Source organism: Pseudophryne corroboree, chromosome 1 (assembly GCF_028390025.1).
Source record: "Pseudophryne corroboree isolate aPseCor3 chromosome 1, aPseCor3.hap2, whole genome shotgun sequence".
In the NCBI taxonomy this organism is placed as follows: Eukaryota; Metazoa; Chordata; class Amphibia; order Anura; family Myobatrachidae; genus Pseudophryne; species Pseudophryne corroboree.
Window position 1 is genome coordinate 531,158,827 of NC_086444.1, and position 27,437 is coordinate 531,186,263.

A 27,437-nucleotide genomic window follows, 5' to 3' on the forward strand; every position below is an offset into this window, starting at 1 on the left:
TATAAAGAAGGCGGCAGAGCTCCGGCATGTGCTGGCTTTAAGTGTGTCCTACTGTCGCCTCTGGCCTGCACTATTCCTTACCTAGTCTCTGAGTCTGAGTCAGTGTGCACCCCTCTGCTTATCCTCCTCCTGCACTGTGGCTGCTTGTACAGCTGCCCACTGTATATCGGGAGCAGGGAGAGGGGAGTCAGGCGGCATGCCCTCTAACATTTACAGTGCCTGGAGCTCACGCTCATTACACCCCTGAGTGAACAGGGAATGCCAGTCTGCAAATATCCTGATTCTGCTCCCTATTATAAGGAGAGGGAGGCCTGTCCTGCTCTACAACACACTGCTAAGGAAGAGTGAATTGTGTACCTAATAGTAGTGTATACAGCATTGTATTTGAAATCTATGGAAAAGTTTTGAAGAGAGATATTACACTGATAATAATACCACTTGCACTGTGCTAGAACTAAAGAGGAATCACTCAGGTGTAGTGAGAAAGATTATTATTATTTTTGTCCACACTTCAAGTGACAGGCCACACACTCTCATATGGCTATCCACATCCCTTCAGAGTTGCAATGTCACTCATCAGCAGGCCCCCACCATTGCATTCCCTTGGTCAGTCATTCATGCCTCAGTCCAGAATTGAACTTTGAGATGTTGTTCCATTATTTCCTCCATGTGTATTTACAGTTAGAAACACAATCCACACATACTGTACAAGGATAATTGGGCCAGTGGACATCTGGAAATGCACATGGAAGACAAGGGGACTGACTCAATTTCATTTCTACAACAAAGACATGCAGCAAAAATTTGGAAAAATAACTCTAGTTCTAGACAAGTCTTCAGAGATTTGGCACTGCATATACTGTAATATATAGTTAATATATTAATGCTGAAAATGCTCAAAGAACAAAAAAAAAATCATAAAATCAATGTAAAATAGGCTATTAACATTCTAAAAGAAGATTGGAAGTGCAGAGAAACCACAAATTCTGCTTGCAAAGCCATAGGATATTTATTTTAGTATTAGTTGTCACAAAATGCAGCACACAGTGTCTCCACTGCAGGTCTCCCCACGGCTTCCACATACTCCATGCTAACTATGTTGCTAGTGCCATCCCCCTCTCCTATGGCTTTTTCTGTGACTTTATACTTATGGACACGTGACCACCACTATTCAAACAGAGCTTCAACAAATAAAAGCCATGTGATTTCTTATTGTGTGTGTTCCTCTGTATGACCCAGATAGTTCCTGGTTCCTCTCTTCATTACCCGTGTTGTTTATCTGTAATCTCTCAGTGTTCAGACATTGTTTTTTTTTTTTAGTAACTCTCCATTGTATTATGCCTGTGGGATTCATCCAATCACTAATAGGGTCTTTGTCCTGCTAAGCATTTCATGCCAAATGAAGCAAAGGGAAAAGGTGAAAGGGAAAGGTGTATGAGGACACATCTGTTACAAAGAATCCCAAAACTCCTAATGTGGCTTCCATGAGAAAACCACCAGTACATTAGAATCAGTGACTCTGTTACTGTCAGCAGTTAGCACAAACACTTGCTGATACAGTAGTTTGAAAATCCAGAATTTTCCAAAATTTTGACATCAGCATTGTGGATACCTGTTAAAGGAGCACTGATATTGTAGATGTATGCTGTATATGGATGGTGGAAGTTTTATTATTGCCTTCCACTTGTTATACAGGCAGTGTTTGTTATACATGAAGTTCCCCTACCGCGATTGTTTAGCATGACTGCAGCTAGTAAAGACATACTTCTGCAGCTCAGGCTATACACACAGAACACTTTACAGATATACTACAAATAAAATAAAATATGTTCTGTACAGTGAGACAAGCTACAGTACAATCTTCCAGGGAGGAAATATCCGCAAGGTAGCTGTAAGTATTCACTTCTGGAACCACCTATTTACAGTAGACACTGGCACATGCTCATAAATGACAAATTACTTTCCATAATCATCTGCATCCAGATAAGCTTAAACTTCAATTTAATACTGTATGAATTTATTTAAGTGTTGCTCAAATACATTTTTATATATTTTTCACAGTGAGGTGGCTTTACATTTTCCAAAGGATTGCTGTTTGGATATGCTGCTTAACAAGTATGGAAGCCTTTGAGACCAAAACAAAAGGATAAGACATTTAACACTTGAATAAATATATGCTTAATAGTCTCATTGTGCAATACATTACTTAAAGCTACTAAATTATTGCCTTCTTCAATATTCTACTTTAAGTTATTTTTTTATTTGAAGTTATACTTTGGAATTGAAGAAGCCTATGCATTAAAATTGTATCTATGGACTTCACTATGAAAATTCATTTAAAATACACAGTGGTAGTAGTCTAATTACTTTAGCATCTGTAAACTGTAATATCAACTTAGTTTGCCATCTGGAAATGTTATCTTGGAGGAATGCTACTTTTAAGAGTGCACTATTTTACCAAAATAGTCCTGCTTTGAAAATGTATATTAAGAATTAAAATACTTTGAGGTACCTAAAGTTAATACTAATACAATTTTTAAATCATTGCATTGTGATTGGCACACACAATGGAAAAGTATCAAAACAAAATATATATAGGCACAATTATCCAATTTCATATAATCAAATAAATTACTAAATATAATATTTAGCACAGCATATTACAAAATAATAGCTCTCTTTTAAAAAATCAAGATTATTCTTCACTTCTGTAGTATTTTACCACATTCAGTTTTCAGCAAAAAATTCTTGAAAAACAAAATCAAAATTTGTGTTTTATACCAAAACCAAACTGTGTATTTTATAGCTACTAAGCCTTTTTAGCTTAGTAAGAAAATGTTAAAATAAAGTGAAAAGTGCCTTTTCTGCCTGTAAGCGCTTAAATGGCTAAATTTTATAATTTGAAATGTCTAAACCAGTTCATAAATTGTCAAACTTGTTTACAATGCTCATATTTTGCAGTAATTGTTTAGTACTGTATATCTAAATAAAGTGACAATTTTTTAATGTTTACTGTGCTTCATGAATATACCCCTAAAACTGTGAATGGTATACCTAGCAAATCATTTATGAATGCATTTATACAATATTTCTTCTTGTTAACTATGGCAACCAGTGGCAGTTTTTACCTATGGGCTGCAGGGCTGAACCCCCCCAATAAAATCCACCACCTCAGTGAGCCAGTTGCTGTCCGTGACTGCACTGGCTTCACTGTGATTGGCAATGACTTCCTAATGCAAGTTCTACTACCAATCACCCACAGGACAGGCAGTTCATCTGGTACTACCAGTACAGGCTAAGATTAGCAGACCGTAGCTTCCTGTGGAAAGCCATGTCCTGTGTTATGGGCAGCTCTACAAGTCTTTTTATGGGCCGATGCAGTCAATAGAAGCCGGTGATTTGTGCAAGCTCACTGCGCAGTCCACCCCTTATGCGCATGGAACGGTTCTGGCACCTGCTAGATTAATTGTGCAGGTGTCAGGACCAGGCAAGCTGGGGCTCTCCTCCTACGTACAGCGGCAGTCCCCTCCTCCAAAGAGGTAGAAGATGCCGCTGATGGCAACCTCTACAGACATATACTAGTTTTGATTAATAATATACTATTTTTTACAGTATTTCTGCTGTTCCATAACTGTCTCTCTGCAGATATTTTTCAAACCTAAAAGTTAAATAAAACTACAATTTATGTACACCCAGTCTTGCAAATATGTTGTTTTTTAAATGTCATAGGACACATTTTCCATCCAGCACTGTGCATTTAGAAACTCACTGCTGATAATAAACCAGAGGCAGGTGTGTTTTGCTGTAGCAGCTGCCTTTTTGACATGGATAACTTATTTTCGTATTAGTCATGCAACATTTGAACTTTTTTTTGTTGTAAACAGAATTTGTTGAATACAGTATTTAAAGGAATAGTGCATCCTAAGCTATAGGAATGTGAATAATAACAAAAAGAAAATGTAGTCCATTTGCGGATTGTAACCTAGATCATGAAGACCATATGGTAAAAGTCCCTATGTATTGATGCTCCTGGCACCTCTCTTATGTCAGAGAATCATTGATAAAACATTCTAAATCAATAATTCAGTATCCCTTATTCTTAGGTCACAGGGTCAAAGCCCTTTCTGTTATCCCACTTTGAAGTTTTGTCGATAACCATAAAAATGTTAGCAAACAGAAAAAAACATTCAATTAGTTGCTGTTTCTCTATCTTGAATTTTAACACACTTAAGGTTTTAAGAATACAGGTTGAGTATCCCATATCCAAATATTCCGAAATACGGAATATTCCAAAATACGGAATATTTTGAGTGAGAGTGAGATTGTGAAACCTTTGTTTTTTGATGGCTCAATGTACACAAACTTTGTTTAATACACAAAGTTATTAAAAATATTGTATTAAATGACCTTTAGGCTGTGTGTATAAGGTGTATATGAAACATAAATTAATTGTGTGAATGTAGACACACTTTGCTTAATGCACAAATTTATAAAAAATATTGGCTAAAATTGACTTCAGGCTGTGTGTATAAGGTGTATATGAAACATAAATGCATTCTGTGCTTAGACTTAGGTCCCATCATGATGATATCTCATTATGGTATGCAATTATTCCAAAATACGGAAAAATCCGATATCCAAAATACCTCTGGTCCCAAGCATTTTGGATAAGGGATACTCAACCTGTATTACATATAAATGGTATATCATAATCAAAGAAAGCAGAAGAAAACAATTAATTATCATTAATTCCTAGAAATCATTCTTTTTGTCCTGCTTTTATATTCTTTAGCACTATCTGAAATGAACCATTGTACTGATTTGTGCAATTATTGACATATCCGGGTAATTATGTCAGACCAAGATTTTCAGCTTTTTCTCCAGACGTTCATATGCTTCTTGGCAGCAATACTTTATCTATTCACTAGATTTGTTTCTGTAAACTGACTCTTTGCATATTTGTATTCCATCTTAGACAATTTCCTGCTCACTGTTGTTTCTTAATAACCTCTGCCTGTGTTGTGCAAGTTCTTGGATGTAAATTTCAAACATGGACACAATGATTTAAAGCATTTCATTTTATGGGATTGGTTCCATTTTCTGTTGTTTTTTATTTTCCTTTCTTTAAAAAGACACAGTTTAAAAGAATAGTTTGTTCTAAATTCAGAATTTCAAAATTTGCTTGCATTTTTTGTCATCTTCATACATAAAATTAGACATTTAACTTTAGTTAAGAAGGGGAAGCTTGGATAAATTTGCAAGTAAAATATGTTGCACTTTCAACAACCTTACAAATTTCTATACACTTTTATTTTCATTAGTCTCCCTTTCATCAAAGAAAACATGGAAGTGTTTGCTATGAGTGCAAAATCTTTTCTTCACTGGTTATTACAGTGCTAGACTTGAGACGTTTGATCCATATTATTCATCTTAAAATCTTTGGCTCTCCAATTCTAGGTTTTAGTTAATGAGGAAATCATTTAAGTGGAGTTTCTCCCTGGGCAGTTCTTTCACGTTTTCCTCTACTAAGACCCAAATGCTTTTCTCATTACTACTGATGGAATTGTCACAGACTTCAAGATGTTCTGAGTCAAACATATCTGAATAGGGTGAGTATACTGAAATTACTTGGTTCTGAATAAGGAGAGTGGACTGAAACAGTTGGGTCTGAATTGGAAAAGTGTACTGCAATTAGTTGGGTCATGATTGAATCATACTAGGACAGATTCCTTGTTTACAATTAATTTAACACCAAAGGACTCAGATAATGGTGGCACCTGCTTCAGTTATATTTATTATTGCAAGAAAAGGATAGGAATACTGAGGGAGGTGCCTCTATTGATTTTTTTAATATGACCTTGTAAATAGTTTTGTGCCAGTATGTAAATAATACAACTAGTTAATGATCTCCAAGACAACCTTGCATCAATATGCAGTGGAGGTACTCATTTTAGGGGCTACAGTAGATAATATAAATGAAGCACAGATTAGTAAATAGACTACATTCTCATAAATGAAAGTTATCTTACAAAATGGCTACCTCCAATATCTGAAGGCAACAAGTGCACATTAAGAAATAAATACTGGGTGATGATTATTATTATTACTATTATTATTACTATTATTATTATTATTTATATAGTAATAATCATATTACACAGCACTGTCTGTTCAGAAAATATATAATCATTTACAACAGTTCTGGATACATAGGACACCATGTAATAAATTCTAGGTATTAGAAATTATGTATTTTAATTCAATATGTTGACCAGTTTTATATATCTTGCTTGCTCATCCTCCATCACTGCTTTCCTAATCCACTGTGATCAGTCCTTATCAATAATGCTGAATAATACTATATTATTTCAAAACCATAGGTACCTAATCCTCATCACAATACCAGCTTCAGGTTAGGAGAGAGGTATCACCCCTTGTTAGGGGATGGGTCGGTTGAAATGACAAAGGGTTTTAGAAAAGTTCATAATTATTTAAGCTTTCCTTAAAAAATCCTACATTTCAAATTTCAGTTAAAACATCTGTGAGATTTGAATTAAAATAAATCAATGTGAACAAAGCATTTTATTCCAGCTGTAAAGGAATTTTATATGGAAAAATATTACCGCAAACACTATCTTCTAAATGTAAAAGGGTTCTGAGTTTCCCAGAGGTGCAGGTTTCAGCCAAGAATGCATGTCTTTTTAAAGCGACAATCGTTTACAAAGCAAAACCTACCTGGCTTTGCTTTGTAAATGATCACTGCTTTAAAAAGACGTACTTTCTCGGCCAAAATCCAGCACCTCCGGGAAACTCGGACCCTATTACATTCAGCTGTATATTTGAATAAAACATTTCTGAGAGATGTTTTGTAATGCAAGACTCATGGCCGTTGCTGATGAGATTGTTTGTTCATTGCAATGGAGATCACCTCAATTTATTAGATTTTTATTTTTTCTTATTGACAAATTACACATTTTAGCTTGAATTGCTAAATCCTTAAACGGTTCTATATTCCCTAAATATAACACAAAAACTTACAGCATCACTTTTAAAGGAAAAGGCATGTTTTGGCATTTGAAACCATGCTGTTGAATACCACAAAATAAGGTAAAACATACTGTTTAACCACTGACAATGAATGACCTTACCTGGACTTGTATGTTTAAAGTGCTGTAAAACCCTGAGACCTGTAAATAAAATAAAGGTCATTAAATCAGCAAGAAATTAACCTCAGTCACCAATGTAAACAACTCACATGATAGAACAATGCTTTAATTATTTATTATGTATATTATAGGTAAAATCTATTGAAGGAAGCAGCTGTCATGGAAATGTTGATTAAAAAATCTATTTAAAAAAGACAAAAGAATATGTTATTAATTCAATAAACACTGGAACACAAGTATATTGTACATATATATTCATATTCTTAGAGTTATCAGTGGGAGATAATGTAATCATTGTTACTATGGACAAAAATAAGGGACCTAATTTAAAGTAAATATGAAATTAAATTAATGGGTGCGTATGAGCACATTAATATACCACGGGACTGATTCAGATACATGGAAGCAGCAGCAATAGCACTGATATGTTAATGCAGCAGGAGGCGTCACACCTTATGCATGCATGACTGATCCGAGCTACTTCTTAGTATGCAGTATCACATCAACCATGACAAAACGGGCCAGCTGTTGTGCAAGCCAGCTGCTGCAGGTCCAAGCAAGAGGATAGGAAATCTACATCATCTAATATAGATCTCCCCCCCCACACACTTTTCATCCCCAAAAGGCATCAGACTGTCAATCACTGACAAAAATAGAAAACACCTGCGCTCTGTTGTTAATAAGGGTATATCCCTCTAATAATAATCCAACAATTAAAAAATAATTAATAAATAATTATAAATGAATATAAAAGGACGGTAGGTTTTAGGTTGAATTAATATACAAATTTAATAGAATTACTAAAAACACATAAGATGTCTGGCATATAAAATCATCTTGATCAAATCAATTCATGGGTCACAAGACATTCACTAGTCCCCTTAGGAGAAGTATATCATACCCCAGGCTAGGATTCTCTCCAGATATGGTCCACAGATAGGGTTGTAGGTGAGTAGCAGCTTTGCTAAGTCCCTTTTTAAGCACACCGTGCAAGCTTTCTCATGCAGATAGGGTTTTCTCTAGTCTCACCGTTGATGTTTAGGGTCCAAAGTGGAGAGTCCAATTGGTGCCGTCCGGGTAAGTTGTAAAGAAAAGTTCTCCAATTTTTAAAGAGGGGGTGTTTAGTGAAGATGTCCAATAATGTCGTCTCAACGCGTTTCGCTGGTGTTAGGAAGCTGGCAGTTAACACCAGCGAAACGCGTTGAGACGACATTATTGGACATCTTCACTAAACACCCCCTCTTTAAAAATTGGAGAACTTTTCTTTACAACTTACCCGGACGGCACCAATTGGACTCTCCACTTTGGACCCTAAACATCAACGGTGAGACTAGAGAAAACCCTATCTGCATGAGAAAGCTTGCACGGTGTGCTTAAAAAGGGACTTAGCAAAGCTGCTACTCACCTACAACCCTATCTGTGGACCATATCTGGAGAGAATCCTAGCCTGGGGTATGATATACTTCTCCTAAGGGGACTAGTGAATGTCTTGTGACCCATGAATTGATTTGATCAAGATGATTTTATATGCCAGACATCTTATGTGTTTTTAGTAATTCTATTAAATTTGTATATTAATTCAACCTAAAACCTACCGTCCTTTTATATTCATTTATAATTATTTATTAATTATTTTTTAATTGTTGGATTATTATTAGAGGGATATACCCTTATTAACAACAGAGCGCAGGTGTTTTCTATTTTTTTCTGTGATTACATATATTGGGGATTACCACCCCCTACACCAGCGGCTATTGACAGCGCCCTCCATCTGTATTTCTTGTCAATCACTGACAGTCTGATGCGGTACTGGATCTGCCATCGCAGACCGATACTGCACAAGCACAGAACAGGTCTGGCACATGTGCAAAGTACCAAACATCTGTACTTTGTGGCTTGCACTGCAGGTAGTCAGGACCTGAATCAGGCCCCATGTTGCCAGATGTTATTTGATATTGCGATTTAAAGTTGAACAAAAACAATCTCATGATTTCACTCATTTCATAGCAATATTTTACAGCACTGGGGTGGGTCTATGATTGTGCAAATCTCATCACCACACTCCAGACCTACCCTCAGGACCTACCCTCCAGGATCTATCAGAGGGGAGTAGAAAAAAGCAGGTAAGGCTCAGGGACAGTGAGCTATATTGAGAACAGGTACTGTATATGTATTCAGTTATCCCTAGTAGAAAGCTTAAATCCTGAGATTAAGGTTCATTTTCACACAATCTGGAAAGTAAAATAGTTATCAAAAAAAAGTATCTCTGGTGACCATTGTATGGCTCTCCTTGGAATTCATGACTCAAATGTCCAGCAGATACTGTATATACACTACAGTACAACTAAGTTATTAGATAAGTCTGTATTTAGTTATCAGTTAAAAAGAAAAAAATGATTGATAAAACATCATGTGCATGGAGAGAAGAATTATTGTGCCATAGGCTGCCATTGAACATTTAAGAATATTGAGTATATAGGGAAATGGAGTTTGAAAATGTATATTATTGTTTTGCTCTGCTATAACTCAATAGATGGTATCACTACCATACTGAGGGTTAAAATTACTAAGGAGGGAGTTTTTTTTATAACTGGTGATGTTACCTATAGCAGTCAGTCAGATTCTATCTATTATCTTCTAGAAGCAGCTAGATAAATGTTAAGTAGAATCTGATTGGTTTGCCATGAGCAACATCACCAGTTCTAAAAAAAAACTCCCACCCACTCTACCCCTGAGACTGTACACTTTTCTTAAGAGTAATATACTATGAGACATCTCCAGGGCCACATCATCTTACACAAGCTAAAAGTGAGCTTTTCTTGAGTTCTCCAACTGACAGTAATGCCACTATACTCTGGATGGGAGGCAATCAAGTTGCTGGCTGATGGGATCCTGGCGGTCAGGATACCGCTGCTGGAATCCCAAAACCTGGTTAAATACCAATGGTCACAATCCCGCCCCCTGCACGGAATCCCGATTCAGACAGACCAAACCCATTCAGAAAATGGTCAATGTACAGCATGCACAGCACACTATTCAATAATCATTTAGTTCTAAATGATCCCTACAACAACAAATTGTCTCGCTGATAGTGTCTCCATATACTATACATTGGGCTGAGGTCTGTACACACTACATTTACAATGATACTCAAACAATATGAACAATATAGTGAGAGAAGCACTCACTATATCGGGAGCTGATTCTACCATTTTGGATCGACCACTGGTCCTGGTGCAATGCACACATTAAACAATACCTGTTTAGTTGGCCCAAAATTATATAGTATGTACATAGCTTTAGGATATCACACGCTGGACATATATGCATATTGGGGAATGGAAAACTGGCTTCACAGTTGTCCAATCCTCCAGGGATTAAACTTTAGATCAGACTATTGACACAATCCTACTGGATTCCTAGGTTGCAGATACTACTCCCAATCTATACACACCCACCTGACCAATTTTGGTGCATTTCTCCAATCTGCATCTGCTGAAACATTCTGCCAAAAAAGGTCACCAAACATATTCTTCCAATCTTTGGCAGACCGGCTGCCACTCACACGGGTGAATTGAGAGAAGATTTGGACTAACCATTCTCATGAGCGAACACATTTCTAAATTGGTCTGCTGATTGGTGATCTGGTCTCCTAATTTTTCAGCAGGTTACAAAATCTTTTAACAAGACTAGATTAACAGGATTGGATGAAACCAGATGCTCTATGAGTGTTTACACTCTTCCAGGTCTAATATGTTGGTCCTTTATTGCTGATTATGTATATGGTATATTGGGGCAGATGTATTAACCTGGAGAAGGCATAAGGAAGTGATAAACCAGTAATATGTGCAAGGTGATAAAGGCACCAGCCAATCAGCTCCAATATGTAAATTAACATTTAGGATCTGATTGGTTGCTCCCTTTATCACCTTGAAAATATCACTGGTTTATCACTTCTTTATGCCTTCTCCAGGTTAATACATCTGCCCCATTGTTTCTCTAACATACTGCAATATATGAAACAGTTTTTAATTGCACACTGATAACCTTAAAAATACTACCATTTGCAGTGCGAGGTAAAAATAATAAAATTATTTTTTATTATTTTAAAATATTTTTCTAGTAGTGTTTAAAATAATGCTATTAAAAACACAATTTCTAATGTGAATGATGAACAGCAAACATTGAACACAATCGTCAAACATGTGCTGGGAATGTTTGCTGGAAATTTGGTATGGTCTCCTCTGCCTGCATGATGTGCAGGAGGAGTGATCGCACTGATCAACTCCCCCCTACCTGGATCTTCTCCTTGCTGAGGGTTGCATAACACCCCCTATGCAGTACCACAAATACTGGTTTTCAAGGGGTTTTGTAGGCTGTGTAGCCACACCTCCACAATTAGCATTGCACCTGAATTGCCTGGGCCAAACCTAACTCTTTATGGCTCTGATACACCTACCTGTTTTGTACTCTTGCACATCTTTTTCAACTAGTATTGGGGGCATATGTACTGTAGGATGTGTAGAACTCTGCATATGGGTGAATATAAAGATTTAATATCCGTATATGCAGAGGACCACATTTCAACACAGACTTTTTGAAGTGACAGACAGCTGAAATATATATATTTATATATAAAATTATATAAATAAATATTAAGCTGGCAATTGAATAGACACATGGATACGGTAGGGTACTTTTTAAGCAACCAATAAATAGAAATAAACCACCATATGAACAATGAAGGGTCATAGGTGGAGAGAATATAATTTAACATATAGATTTTAATTACTGCCATGAGTGATTTGACTAGACAATTAATATAAGTAATAGAATAGTCACATGTTTTCCCATTGTGCCTTTTAATCACTGTCAGTAGATTAATGAATTTAGGTAATTGTAAACTCCCCAAAGAACAGGTAATTAGACAGTTTGTATAGTTTCAACAATCTATATCTAGAATGAGGAAGATGTAAAATGTGTCATTAGCATTATTGTTTCTATTTTTCGAAAGGAAGAACAGATATTTAATGTTGCATTGTATTTTAATAACAACGTTTGATATGGAAAATGTGAACAAAAGAGTTCTGATCTCTCAACTCTATACAGACAATGAATATGTTAATTAAATTTCAAAGACATCTCTAAAAGTGACTATATTTGGACTTTATGAAGACAATGTATGACACAACGATGCACTTGTCATATATCAGAACTAATAAAACACAAGGAGTAATTTTCAAAATGATAAAATGGTGCAATGTAGCACATTTTCATGTGCCTATTGTAAGCTACCACTGACAAATAAATTCACAGGTTAATCTTATGGTACTTCTGATGGCAACTGTCACATATCATTGTAGGTGAAATATTCAACAAAATTAATAATGTTTTTCTTTTTTCCCAAAGTACAGTAGTTTATTTGAAACTTATTTAGATATTATGAAATGCAGGACAACAAAGGCACATGCATATAAAATGGGCTGTAATTGTTTTTTATTTTGCTCTCCATTTAAACTCTGCCAATATCTGTCCATCATCTTGAGCAAAAATGATCTCACACACAAAGTATTCTATTTTAATCTATAAATCCATGAAGTTGGGCATACATTTCTTTTGATAGGAATAACAGTATTCATGTAATGCCAAAACCTTTACAGCACCCTGTACATTCATAAATGAATGCCACAATCTTTATTTGCAATAATGACTAATGATTAATTTCTGATCAGTGCAAAGAGTATGTCCTATATACTTAAATGTATAGCCCTATCAATTGTGCTGGTTCCTCTTTGGTAGCATATACTGTAGGTGTCTAAAACCTGGGATCATCAAAGTTACATTTGTATTCCTGTTACAATAATCTTTACTCTATGGTTGCATCAGTGTTGCAACTTTTATTTGGAAAGCACCATCCTTTCCACAGTGATAAATAACTCAATTACAGATTAGATAATTTGTTAATTTTCCTGGATTTAATCCAAGAAGAGAGTTCTACCAAACAAAAATTTGTGCAGAAAGTATACAACCATTCTAAAATATTTGCATTCCTTTCAAGATAATTTCAGATTACTGTTGTTCTAGCATTTTATTTCCAGAAAATATGGAGATTTGAGAAACCACTTGATAAAATAGTACTTTCCATTTGGGTGGGTTTTACAAACATATAAGCAGGTGTTGCCATATTTTCAAAACTCAGGATCTTTACCAAATTTTTTTCAGGTCCCACAAACTCAAGTAGACCTGATTGGGAAATGTGCCAGGTCAAACCAAGCTTTGTTGTGTCATTCTGTTCTAGAGAAACAGATTGATCAAGCTTCTTCTAGACTCATGACATGGCCAAATACCTTAGGTCACTCAACACTCTCATATACTTATACATTAGTGGGATGAGCTAATAAGACAAGCGCCAGAAAATATCAAATATCTAAATCAAGTTCACTCTATCTGTAGTACATCATTTACACATTTAGCTGCCAATATGTTATTTTTGTCATGATTCTCAATGACCCAGTACAATAGTTTGTTCTTAAGAATAAGTTAATTTTGTAAAATACAGTAGTTAGTCTTTCATTTATTTTACTAGCTGAATTTGAAACCAGCAGCCAATGTTAATCTAACTCTTCCATCTGAAAGATGGAAAATCACATTTAAAACAGCATTATTCTTTAACATGGTAAGAGCTGTCAATTTTGACTTACAAATGTTTCACCACTTTATGAATATGTTTATAAAATGGCCCATAAATACATAGCCCGCTAATAATTCCTAGGAGGCATTTTAATAGTCTTGAATATAAGTTTCAGCTGGCACAATTTTCAGCTATTGGGAGACAATTAAAAAATAATCAGCATGATACAGATTGTCAGAGTTTGTATTCAATCACAAATGTGTACTTGAAATAAACTAAGCACTCTGACATGAATATAACATGGACTGCATTTAAATCATGTCTCAGTTTATTGTTTATTTATATCTTGTTTCTTTTGTAAAGGCCCCCATCCACTAAGGAGTTTTATCTCGGCAATGAGTTGGATCCATTTTTCCTGCAATCTGACTGGGAGCTTCACGGAAGACCTGAGATTGCAATTTCCTACTTGAGTGTATTTTAACATGTGATTTATTTCATGCAATCTAATGCACTGCTATCCATCTCATGCGATAAATCTCAAAGGACATTTTTTCCTTGCAATTTCACATTTGATTGATCTGATGGGGTGGGCTAAAATTAGCATATGTAAACAGTAGCCAGGGGAGAACAACCCTTGTGTATGGATAATGATACATTCCAGGAGTTACGGGCCCTGGTGACACCCTATATTCAGAGGCAGGATACCAATGTGCAGATGGCCATTCTGCCTGAGGAGAGCCTGATGGCTACGTTGAGGTATCTGGCTACTGGACATTCACTGGAAGATCTAATGTTTGTGACCCTCACATCTGCTTAAACTTTGGGGCCTATCATTCTTGACACCTGCAAAGCCATTGATAAGGTGCTGTAGAACCAATATTTTAAGGCAAAAGAATAACACAACACACTTGTTTTCTTGATTAGTAAAACATTTTATCAGAGGAAAAAACAGCCGAAAAAGTGCACTGCAAATGCCAACATGGCATATATTTTCACTGTAGCCAACATGGCTTAAGTGTTAACTTTATTTGATAAAGTAGCATACAAGTCAAAAAGTGCATTTTTTTTGTAGCCAACATGGCTTTTAACAACCATAAATACACAAAACAGTATAAAATTAAAAAGCTATCATAGTACAGGGATTGGGTAATAGCCAGAAATGTCCAGAGCCCCCTACGTCACACCATACCAGATCCCTGCACCATTCCCAGCAATTTTGGAGAAAGTACTGAACATCTCCATATGCCTTGGTTTGTGGGGTCTCCAGCCTGGTGGGGTGTATATGTCAGCGGTCATTGTGGGACCCTGGAAGAGAGAGATTACAGCATCTCTGTATGGTCTAGGTCAGTGATAGCCAACCCTGGTCCTGAAGAGCAACCAACAGTTCACGTTTTCCAGCTCACCTAGCAGGTGCACAGGTGTAGTCATTACTAACTGACACATTTTAAAAGATCCACAGTTGGAGCTAATTACTTCACTTATGATTCTGTGAGGAGACCTGGAAAACGTTAACTGTTGGTACTGTAGCTCTCGAGGACCAGGGTTGGCTACCCCTGGTCTAGGTTGTTTTGGTTTGTAAAAACATCCCTGGATCATGCAGAACAGCTGTAATCTCTCCCTCCCTTCCCCCACAATGACTGCTGTCACATAAACTCCCCAGGCAAAGACACCCTCCTGGATGGTAAAATTCAGTACTTTATCCAAAAAGTGCCCAAGATTAGTGTGGGAGTTCAATACATCGTGGCGTAAGTGGATCTGGGCCTGTCTGTTTTTTAGCCAATCCCTGTAATTCCCAATAAATATGGTATGGTATATATATTCCTAACATGGGAAGGATATATGGTGTTTTGGTTGCAGAATTGATCAAGAGAATATACACATGCTGTAAAGTGCAGAGACAGTGGTCCCGACCTTACTACTATGCACTTGCAGCATGTGTGTATCCTCCACCCAAACTCTGCAACCAAATCACCATATATCACCATTCCGCACAATATTTATTGGGAATATAAATATTCAATTTTTTTTTAAATGCATCATTCTCGCCCTCCATCATAGCTGAAAAAAAAAAGATATAGGGAAGATGGGTGGTGGAGTTGGCTCAGATTGGGCAGAAGGAATAGGCAGTGAATTGGTGGGAGAAATATGCTGGAGTTGGGTGGGAGGAATAGGCTGGAGTTGGGTGGGAGGAATAGGCTGGAGTTGGGTGGGAGGAATAGGCTGTGGTTAGGTGTGAGGAATATGCTGTTGTGGGGTCATATAATCTAGGCTGACTGTGTCATCACTCAGACGGCCTCTCCTCATCATAAAGATCAACTCATGGGACATTCGCTCATAATGTTCCACTTGGTCAATAGGGGCATCACGGGTACACCTTGCTATGTATGTGCCAATGTCCGAAAAATGGTCTGGAGGATTTGATAATGCTCTTTTTACTTGCTGGTAGCAAGCAGCCTCCTCCTCATCCTCCTGGGTGTGCTTGTGCTTCTGCCTTCTTTTGTGAGAAGCTTGTGGACGGGTGGTAGGAAACACAGGTGTACTTGTTTGTTGAGCTGATGGGGTTTGTGTGGTGTCCTCTGGTTCCGCCAAAACAGTGAGGTCTAGGGTGCAGGACATTTCTGTCTCCAAAGTTGTAAACTGTGAGGTTTAAAGACAAACAGTTAATATGTGGTAATTTTTACTTTATTTTTTCCATAGTTCCCTGCAAGTGTTGAAGAGTGCCAAGCCATCGTCCAGGAGTTTGAAACCAGGTGGAATTTCCATTGATGGGAAACACATCCACATTAACCCACCTGTCAACAGCGGATCAATGTACTACAATTACATGGGGTACTTTAGCATTGTTCTGATGGCAGTGGTCAATGCAAGTCAGGGAGGAGTACCTGGCCTATTTTAATGGAATTGGCGGAGTCCACTGGCAGGAGAATGCAATAACATAATGTGAGTGGAGTGTGGTGTGTGGTGGACTGGGGGCCAAGGTTATCAATTAAAGTGTCAATGACTAAATACTTACAGATGTTGCCTGAGAAACATCGCCCATTTCACTCTCCTGCGTCTGCCCAAGGGATGGAGGAAAATCCAGTTCTTGTTGGTTCAGGCTCATCTAGGAACAACATCAGACTGTAATACCACAAAGTAGGGGTGTATATTTCATCTCTGCCTTCCCCGGAGCGCTTAGAATCTTCCATCTTTTTCTGCTCCTTTCTGTAGACTGTGCTGAGGTTATGCCATTTCTTTCTTACCCACTCCACATCAGCTGCCGCTAAGAATGGCTTGCTAAATTCCACCAGCTCCTCATTGGCGGAAAGACATTTGGCCTTATTGGCGTACTCCTTGGACTTGACTTTCCACAAGCATTCCATGGACTGTATCAGCTCAATGAAGCCAGGGATGAAATCCACATTTTTGTCAAGAGACATATCTGATAAAAAAGTATTCAGAAAAAAATTAGTTTTTGTTTTATTACTTGGTTATGTAGAAATGTTGTTCTTTATGGTTAATGTTGTAAAAATTACTAAAAATAAAGTTTGTATGGAAATAAATGTGTCATTAATTAGCACCAACAGGTTCATTGAACACTTTGGCACAGCAGTAGCAATGTGGGCCACAATAGAGGTACAGTGAAGGTAATGAGGATGGGCACCAACAGGTTCTTTAAACACATAGCAGAGCAATGTGGGCCACAACAGGGGTTTAGTGAAGGAGGATGAGCAGCAACAAGTTCTATAAACACTTTAGGAGAAGCTGGAACACATAAACTGGATGCACATGTTGTGGGGGTTGGGGGGAGGGGGGCAGTGTAAAGTGATTTAAACAGTGGTGGACAGTGTTCACAAGCAATACTTTGGAGCTAGTGTGATTGGAGCAGATGCTGGGTGCTGGTACTCACTTGCAATCTGATTGCAGTCCGTTTGGAATCCGGAATCACAAGTAGAGCATGTGGAGCATGCCTCGCATCGCAATCACAGAAAAGGACATGCAATGTGACACTTTTCATGCTATCTGTCTCAGGAATTCGTCTCAATCGCATAAAAACAGGCAATATCGCACTCGTGGATGGTGGCCTTAAGAGTTTGATAGAGATTTTATTGTGGAGAGTGTTGTAAAAAGGAAACATTTTTTGGAATTCTGTCACTCTGCTTTGTAAATACAATTGCTTACAATGTGTGTGGATTCCCAGCCCAAGTAATATATGTAGTTGTAAAATTTTGATTTCGTAAAAGTTGTTAAAAATTGGTTCTGTAGTTTGTACCAATTTAAAAGTGTCTAAATATGTTTCTATTTTTTTTGCCTTTATGGGGTAATCCAGATTTTGCAAAATGTCCTCAATGTTTAAAACATGGCACAAGGAAGAGATGCGTTTAATTTGCCGCCTGTCAGGATCCCGGCGTTCAGGATATCGACACCGGAATCCCAACAGCTGACAATGCCGACAGCCAGAATCCCGGTGAAACAGGACTATTACCACTCGTGGGTATCTACAACACTCATAGAGTAGGTATAGATCCTGTGGCATGCACAGTGAGCCACCAAGCCTGCAAGGGGACTCTTTGCACTCGCCCTGCAGTCGTCATTCTGAACCCTTAGCTAAATCATACTGAACCCTTACCGATGTTTTACCAGTTTTTTCATGTTGAAACTTTGGCCCCGCCCACTCGTGCTCAACTTCAGGAGAAATTCCCTTCTATTACAATACTTCTATTCCCATTTTCACAGGCATCCAGCTATATTCAGACTGTTTAACAAAAATGAAAGATAACAATAAGACATGTGGTATAGATGCTGCAATACGTCGTTCCCCTGGTGGTTATTTTCCTACCTACTTTATCTACTCATATTTCCGTCCATTGAATATAGATTCTGGCATTGTTGGTCTATTGAAATGAAGAATTGATTTTCCTAATCTGACGATGAAAACGATCCTCACTGCCCATTTTACGTTAAATAAACAATGGTTTGTATTTCTTGCAATGAGATGTACCAAAAAATATTGCATAGATCGTATTTTATGGCGAAATTGAAATTTCTTTTTGGTGATTCTCCTACTTCTGACTGTTACAAATGTTAATGGCTGGACGCAGATCTAGTGCGCTGTTTATGGTCCTGTTCACAAGTACAATCATTATGACTTAATATTCTGGATTCTACAAGCATCCAATTAAAAATTAAGTTTACAATTGCTAAAACTTGGACTTTTTGGGGTATATACTCCAAGGAGAAAATTTGTGAGCTGAAGAAAGGTAATCGGGTGATACTGGCTATGAAAAAAAACTAGATTGTCTCAATGGATGTCCCTGATCCTGTACCTACATATAACTTTGCTGTATCCTACAATTTCATTTATTCATTTATATTTTTTATGGATTGGATGGAGGTCTCTCTACATAAAGAGAAAATTATGTCCTTCCATGCTTCTTAAGCAGAGGGAAATTCTACAACTGGATCCTGCAGCTGTGAACCCTAAGGTGTGCCGAATGACTAGGTTTTGCCATCCCAATTTCCGGAACGGTGGAGGTACACTTTGCTTTACCATCAGGTTTCCTTTGGACTCCAGTGTTTTTGGACAGGCATGTTTTCCAGTGAGGATCATCCATCCTAGTTTTAAAAAGATTTTCTCAGCATCTTGAACCAGTAACCCCATGAGAGTGATATGCGCTGACCTTTTTATTTTTATGTGGGTGGAACCAATAAAAATCCTTTGCCTTTATTCTGTCATTACATGTTGTACCATTGTGTTTGTTTTTCTGAGTTTCAGAAACAGAATATTTATAGAGAAAGGATTCCATACCTCTAAAGGGTCATTTCCATTTGTCATGTAAGTTTGCTTATGTATAAAGGGGTGTTTTTTATGGTAGCGCCATGTGGTGTAACTCCTATTGTTTGAAACAGGAGGAGTGTTTAATGGTATTTGACGAGTTACCAAAATTGAAAAATCAGTAAAAGACTAGGATACGTACATGTATACTAATGAGTAAAGCTTATACTTATAGTAACTTAAATCAAATAACACAAAAGTTATACAAATTATGTACACATAAAAAGACTAGTAATGCTTTTTGCTAAGTCCAAATCCAAGAAAGGTGTTATGATCTACAGGAAAAAAGAAGGATAATAATTTTAAATCTGCATACTTGACAGCTGAATTGGATCAGGTTCAATGACACTTCTACTTTAGAGAGTACCCATCCTTAACCAAGGAAACAACATACAGTGGCAACCTTCATTAAAAATCTATAATGGTCAGTTTTTGTGCCTTTTGAAATATGATAAAAGGAAGAACTATTTAATTCATCTTACCAAAAAGTTGATAACTTGAGGTTGTGATATGGTCCTCACTGAGCAAGCCTTTAGCCAAGCATAATGAAATGTATCACCATGAACAACTACCATATTATCAAACTGATTCCCTATGACAATTAAGCCACTTCAATCATACAAGAGATGTTGCTGTTCTGAGTATCACTTAGAAGTATGTATAAACAGAAACAAAACAAAACAAAACATGGCCCAAACCTTTGGGCAATAGTAAATGCTCCTGTTATACTGTATACTGTATTTCATTATGTTCATATGAGTTCTATTTTAAAATTGTTTTATTATTTAATCTGGTAATTTATAAATTTACTTGCTATAATCTTTCTGATAAATGCATTGCTTGCCTGTACAGTTTTTATATAATGCTAAAACAACTAAAAATATAGCATTCTGATATCAGGAACCTGTACCATGCCTTGCGCCATGTCCAATTATGCTTAATCTGCAACTTTACAAAAACTTTGTTAGAAAAACACTGCTCTCGTGTTCCTACTAAGTGATTTTGTATGCAGCTATGATGCAAATCAAATGTAAAATTCAAGAAAAAGTTTTAATGGCTACCCATGGTGGAGCATCAAATTCATGCTAAATTCCTCATGATATATTGTGCAAAACGCTAAGTGAAAGAGGTTCTAGCACTATGACAGTAAATGATACATATCTGAACAGAGCCACCTCCTACACACACTTGTTCTTTGAGTCAAAGGCACAATAACAATAATGAACATTCAATGCTTTGTCTGCTACACATCTTATAATGTGACAAATGTCTTGGCTTTACTGATAATTATTAGTCATATAATCCCAAGAAATTGCTGATTATATAACTCATTCTTTCTTATTTGCTCTACAACACAGGTAATTTTAATCTTGTTGTAGTGCAATGATCTCCTTCAGTCATGCAGTGCCACAATTTAATCCTCTTGTATAAACCAGACAGTCTTGTCTAAAGAGTTTAAAAGGATGAGCTATTAATTGATCATTCAGGTGATTCTGGTCTGGAAATACTCGCTGAGATAGAGAACACATTACGATTTTAGCCTTTTGGCTATTAAGCTTAATAGATGTATTACACAAAAGCATATACATTTGCATTGTGTTTTATAGTGATTAATCTCATAACATTCGATTGTAGAGTCTGAAAATCAGCAATGTAACAGCAAACTATCTGCAGCAAGACAAGAAGAGTGACAGGAGATTCCTAATATTCCAGATACTCCATTCTCTCTCTCTCTCTCTCTCTCTCTCTCTCTCTCTCTCTCTCTCTCTCTATATATATATATACATATATAGTGCAGTGTTTTCCACAGCAGTGGAAATGATAGCACTCTCCAGACTCTTTAAATATCAATAGGCAAACATATTTATTAGAAAAAGTGAAAAAATACCATCTCACAGTTCCACGAGGTATGAAAAGCTCACCAATGTTTCGGTCCCATTCCGGAACCTTTTTCAAGGCAAGTCAGCAGATCACAGCATCAATGTGGTTACAGATTGTACACAGCAGGGAACTAGTTCCCTTACCAATAGGAGTGTGGAGGAGCCACAGGTGGAATATCACAGGGTGCTCCAACTTCACCCTGCTCTGGCTCCTAAGCTTAATGGTAGTAGCAGTCCAAAGTCCTGTCCCTAATCCTGCTTTATAAGGGCTTCTGGTACTAAGGTCACTGGAACCGGAAGTGAGCAAACGTGACTTCTGAACAGAAGTCACGTTTGCTTACTTCCGGTTCCGGTGACCTCCGAACCGGAAGTAGATGGTATTCAATTATCCAAAGCTCTCATAAACCAGGATTAGGGACAGAACAGACTATCAAGCCCTTAGGAAGAGACCCAGAGTCTCGAAATGCGTTGGATATTTACAAATTTGACTGGGACTGTCTTGGACACCCATCAGTCTAACTGGGACTACTTTGGACTACCACTACCATTAAGCTTAGGAGCAAGAGCAGGGTGAAGCTGGAGCACCCTGTGATATTCCACCTGCAGCTCCTCCACACTCCTATTGGTACGATTCATCTGCATTGTTATATTGTTATATGTTTGGTGTTACGCCATTCATAATAGTGTTAACATCCAATTTTGTTTTGTTTTATATGTTTTTATACTGTGTTATGCCATGATAAATTAGAGCTAACACTTTTTATTATTAAATTCATTAATTTTTAACCTCATTTATTTTGATTTAATTGTGCATATATATATATATATCCATTAGTTGTTCTAAGGGTAACCACAATTAGAGTGAGCGCCCAAGTCTCATTCTAAACAATCTGTTCGAAGTAACAAAAAAGACACAAGAAAAGAATACTAGAATCTATGAACACTTTTAAATCTGTCTTATTGAGAGAACTTTGAAAACTGTCTAATCTATCTATTCCAAATTTGCTTAAATGTGAAGAAACGATCAATGTGAAAGTGTAATTAAAGCACAAAAAAAGCACAATATAAAAATGTATTATCTACATATTCTAAACAGAAAGTAGTATTATAGGTACAGTAGGATTATCATACTATCCCTTCAAACCGGGACACTCATGAATCATACATGTTCTGTAGCTGGCTGGTGTAATTCAGTGTCCCTGTTTAAAGGCATACAGTAGAATGGTAAGCCAATTATAGGGTTTAATTAAAACTGTAAATCCATACTTTTTTGTAAATCTTCTAAATCAAAAATAAATAAAAAAGAAACTGTTTAAATAATAAACAATCACTGAAACTGAAGGACTGTGGCTTCTGCAAGCACTTGTACTGTATGTCTTCCATTTGTATGTACATAACAATTATTATTTTAATGCATGCACTATTTAGGCACTCATTCACAATGCAATCATTCACAATGGAGCATGTGCTTATGGAGATTTAACCTAAGCATAAATTGATTTTAGACAGCATTGAATCACTTGAAAAATACAATTGACAAAGGGGCTCATGCAGTACTGGGACAGGATAGTTTGAGATCAGTAATTAAAGCATCCTGTTTTCTTGCAAGTATTTCATGTCTTTATCATACCAATATATGCAATTTTCAAGTTGAAACAGGCAAAAAAACGCAATTGTTTTAGTAAAGGAGATATTTTGGTTTTACTATTATAAATGTGGGAAATTAACATTGTCTCCTATACCACTATAAATTGTAGCATCACGTACACCATTTTAGCTCAGATAGACAACATATAAATGGATCGGTATGCGACCCCAGTGGGCAGCATGTCAGTGGTAACAATACCAGTGCTGGATTCCCGATGGTCAAGTTCCTGACAGGGGTGAGGTAAGTATTAAACTCCCCCCTACCCCCCTATCCCTCCCTTACCAACAACCAAACCCAAACCTCCCCCTTATTGCCTTATCCTATCCTAAACCTAACCCTAAATTCACCTCCACACAGCCTAACCCTAAACTCACCTCCATGCAGCCTAACCCTAGCCTCCCCCCTGCAGGCTAATCCAAACCCCCTGTGTGGTGCCTAAACCTAATCCCCCCCTCTTTGCAGCCAAACCCTATCCTGGCTATACTTACCTTTAGGTTGCTGGCTGTCAGTATTTTGGCATCGGGATACTGACCTGATGGGTGTCGAGATTCCATCATCTGTAGTTCAGCTGCCGGGGTCCCAACAATCGGTATCTTGAACATTTACCCATATAAGCAATGTGTTAATCTTGTTATGGATTGGGCGGAATGCAGAATTGAGGGTAGAGATTCTATTACAGGATGGAACAATGTAAAGTTGTGGGTTTCCATTTTTTTCATTCTGCTGGCTCTGCAATGACTTGCAGAAATTAACAAAATTATGTTCCATTAGCTTACACTTTAAAATACAATTATATTTAATGTTTCTAATAAGAGAGAAACCACTCAGGGTTGTTATCTTGATGTTATAAACAAATACTTTGCTTTAACCCCAAACCAAGGCAGCTGCACTGATGGACGTAGCAATGGAGAAGGTGACTGAGACTTGGAAGAAGAGTTGAGAAGTTGTAAATGTATCCAGTTGGATCTGAAAATAGTTTTTGGTCTCCTGTTTGTTCTTTCCTGCTTCTTGACCTCCATCATTGTGTAACAAACAAGCAAAATATTTAAAGACTTTATAAATCAGGAAATGTTTTGTCTTCAGTCTACAGCATACTTAGGGGCATTAACCAAGAAGAAGACTTCCATGGTTATTTTATTTAGGCACAATTTTACATACCCACACTAAACAATCATGTTGACCTGCACATTGTGTCCTGCACTAAACTCACCTCTTGTATTCCAATTGACCTGCCCCATAATTAACTTAAATCTTGCGGTTTAACATACTACTATTTATACCATCATATGAATATAACTATAGTAACAGGTGTTGAAGTCGAAAAATATTGCAATACACACATAACGTACAAACTACACACAGATAGCCTCCGTGCGCATACTTGTTCTTCCGTGCGCATATTCGCAATTTGCGTATGGTCGCTTCTGCGGTACTGCGCATTAGCGCGTGGTATGAGTATTTACGGTAGTGTTTGTAGTCGCATGGAAAAGCCATAAAAACACATTACATATTTAATCCAAATAGTGCACAATGTACACATAGTCTCCCTGCATCACACCAGCAAGTTACAACATTTTAAATGGTATCAGAACAAAGGGATTCACCTTTACAGGATAGGAGGGGACAGAACAAGGTTATAAGGTGGTGTTTGGTATCCAGCTGTAGGGTATTTTAAGGGCAATATTCCGGTGTTGGTTTGCAGAAGATCGCACGCTCCTGCGGATAGTTATGCGCAGGAGCAGAATATAAATATAAACTGTATTTACTGTACATTTGTACTGTACATTGCATCACACTATCCTATCTCCATCTCCCTGGCATCACACTCTCCCTGTCACCCTCTCCCTGTCGTCACCCTCTCCCAGGTGCCCTCTCCCTGCCATCACCTTCTCCCTGGCATCACTTAATGTCTTCCACTGCTGCCACTCTCTCCCTGGTGTCACCATCCCCATCACCCTCTCCCTGGCATCATCCACTGCTGTCACCCTCTCCCTTTCATCGCTCTCTTCCTGTCGCCCTCTCCCTGGTGTCACCCACAGCTGTCATCCTCTCTCTGGTGTCACCCTCTCCCTGTCACCCACTGCTGGCTATTTTGTTGTCCAGGACTTCCATTAACTTAATACTGCCACACCCATGGTGCTATTACGTTAATGAAAGCTCTGGATAACAAAATTGCATTCATGTTCCCCTCCCACTCCCTCCCCAATTCCAAACACTATTTTTTTTTCTATAAAAATGTACAATATATTAGCCACCTGCTCATCACAAGTTTGATGACCAGGCAGGCTGCGGGCATTAGTGGCAGTGGCGGCATCGGACTGAGATGCAAATTAGTGGTGGAGGGCCGGGGCAGTTGATGGTGGGTGAGTTTGTAAGCCTTTGGTGGTGGCAGGAGTAGCAAGCATTGGCTCAGGGGAAGTAGCGGGCATTGGCTCAGCGGTAGTAGGGGTAATCGGTGAGATTCGGTGAACATGATGGCTGCAGTACCTCACCAAGCACTGACCTCACTGCATGCCACTGAGGTGGATAGACTGATAATAAGCATGTGAGGAAGGCAGAATGGAACAATATTATTTATCTGCTTGATCAGAGTATTCTCTTGACACTTTTTAGTTAACAGTGTAACTATAACATCTTATCATCGCCAACCCTACATCAGTGACAATGGGGGTCATTCCAAGTTGATAGCATGTAGCAACTTTTTGCTGCTCATGCGATCAAGCTGACACCGCTTATGGTGGAGTGTATTTTAGCATAGCAGGGCTTCAAACGCTTGTGCAGCCCTGCTATGGACTCACCACACCTGGAAAACAGTGAGTATCCACCCCGGAACACCTCCCACATGTCTGTCTTCTTGCGATCGCCACTGCGATCATATTTCTCGCTGGCGGCATCGTTGCATGTGCATGTCCGACCCGTTCGAAGAACCGCTGTGTATGAATGGGTCGGAATGACCCTCACTAAGCAAATATTACCACCTTTACTGTTGGGGATTGTGCTATTCTTCCACATCAAAAGGTCATACCTTTTTGTGAGTATTGTACTAGCTTCATTATTAAAAAAAAAATATATATATATTTTTTTTTTGCTACCTATAGGCCTTTTTCTTTGTAATTATTGAATAACTATCAGTTAATTTATCATCAGTATAGAAAAATATTGCTAAAAAAAATTCTATTCCATTTGAATCTGGAGGTTTGCTCTGTGTTGTTGCCGTAGGGCCTAATTCATGCCTGTTCGCTATGCTGCAAATTACACTGTCCTGACACTCCCAGAAAATGGTCAGTTATCATCCACAAATGTCCGCTACCTGTCAATCACCTTGCAAATGGGCGTGTGATCAAAATTTTTGCACCATCCTGTCGCTGTTTGGATTTGCACGCGTGCATTGCAGTGCATACACATTCACAGCGTTTTAGTAATCAGATGATGTGCGATTTCGCACAACAGTGATGAGGTCTGAATCGAGCCCATAATCAGACATCTAGCTCTAGGTGAAACGTATGAGACACTAGGGGCATTATGTAAAAGATGATTTGTTTTTTCACTAGGGATAAACGGGTTCGGTTCCCTGAGAACAAAACCCTACCGAACATCACGTCCCAAGCCCAGATCCGAGTCTGGCTTGGGACTTCCCGCCAGACTCAGAAACCAGAACGAGGCAAAACATCCTCATCCCACTGATGTATTTTCGCGGGCTTTGGATTCCATATAAGGAGCCACACATCACCGCCATTTTCACTCCAGTCCTGGAGAGTGTAGCGAGAGGACATGTCTCCTCAGGGTCTGTGCGGGAAAGTGGTGTGGCGCATGGGGTGGCAACCTGCTATTTTGTGTTATTCCAGTGCTGTCTTGTGCTGCATCAGTCCAGTGGTAATGTTTTGTGCTGCATCAGTCCAGTCACAGTGGTTGTGTCCTGTGCTGCCATAAGTCTAGTGCTGCTGTATAAGTCAAGTCCAGTGCAGTGGTGCTGTCTTGTGCTGCATCAGTCCAGTGGTGGTGTCCTGTGCTGCCATAAGTCCAGTGGTGGTGTCCTGTGCTGCCATAAGTCCAGTGGTGTTGCTGTATATGTCCAGTCCAGTGGTGTTGTGTTGTGCTGCATCAGTCTAGTGGTGGTGTCCTGTGCTGCCATAAGTCCAGTGGGAGTGTCCTGTGCTGCCATAAGTCCAGTGCTGCTGCTGTATAAGTCCAGGGGTACTGCCGTATAAGTTCAGTGGTACTGCCATATAAGTCCAGTGGTACTGTCGTGTAATTCCAGTGGTACTGCCATATAAGTCCAGGGGTACTGCCATATAAG

General features: G+C 38.1%; 1 protein-coding gene across 33 annotated transcripts in view; it reads right to left on the reverse strand.

The window, feature by feature from the left end:
- Nucleotides 1–27,437, reverse strand: part of PTPRD (protein tyrosine phosphatase receptor type D) — a 2,362,472-nt gene that overhangs the window by 1,258,877 nt on the left and 1,076,158 nt on the right. For all 33 annotated transcript variants that reach the window (XM_063914017.1, XM_063914015.1, XM_063914014.1 and 30 more), the window contains exon 7: nt 7,149–7,187. The gene's annotated coding sequence lies outside the window, so the exon portion shown is untranslated. The remainder of the gene's footprint in view (nt 1–7,148; nt 7,188–27,437) is intronic.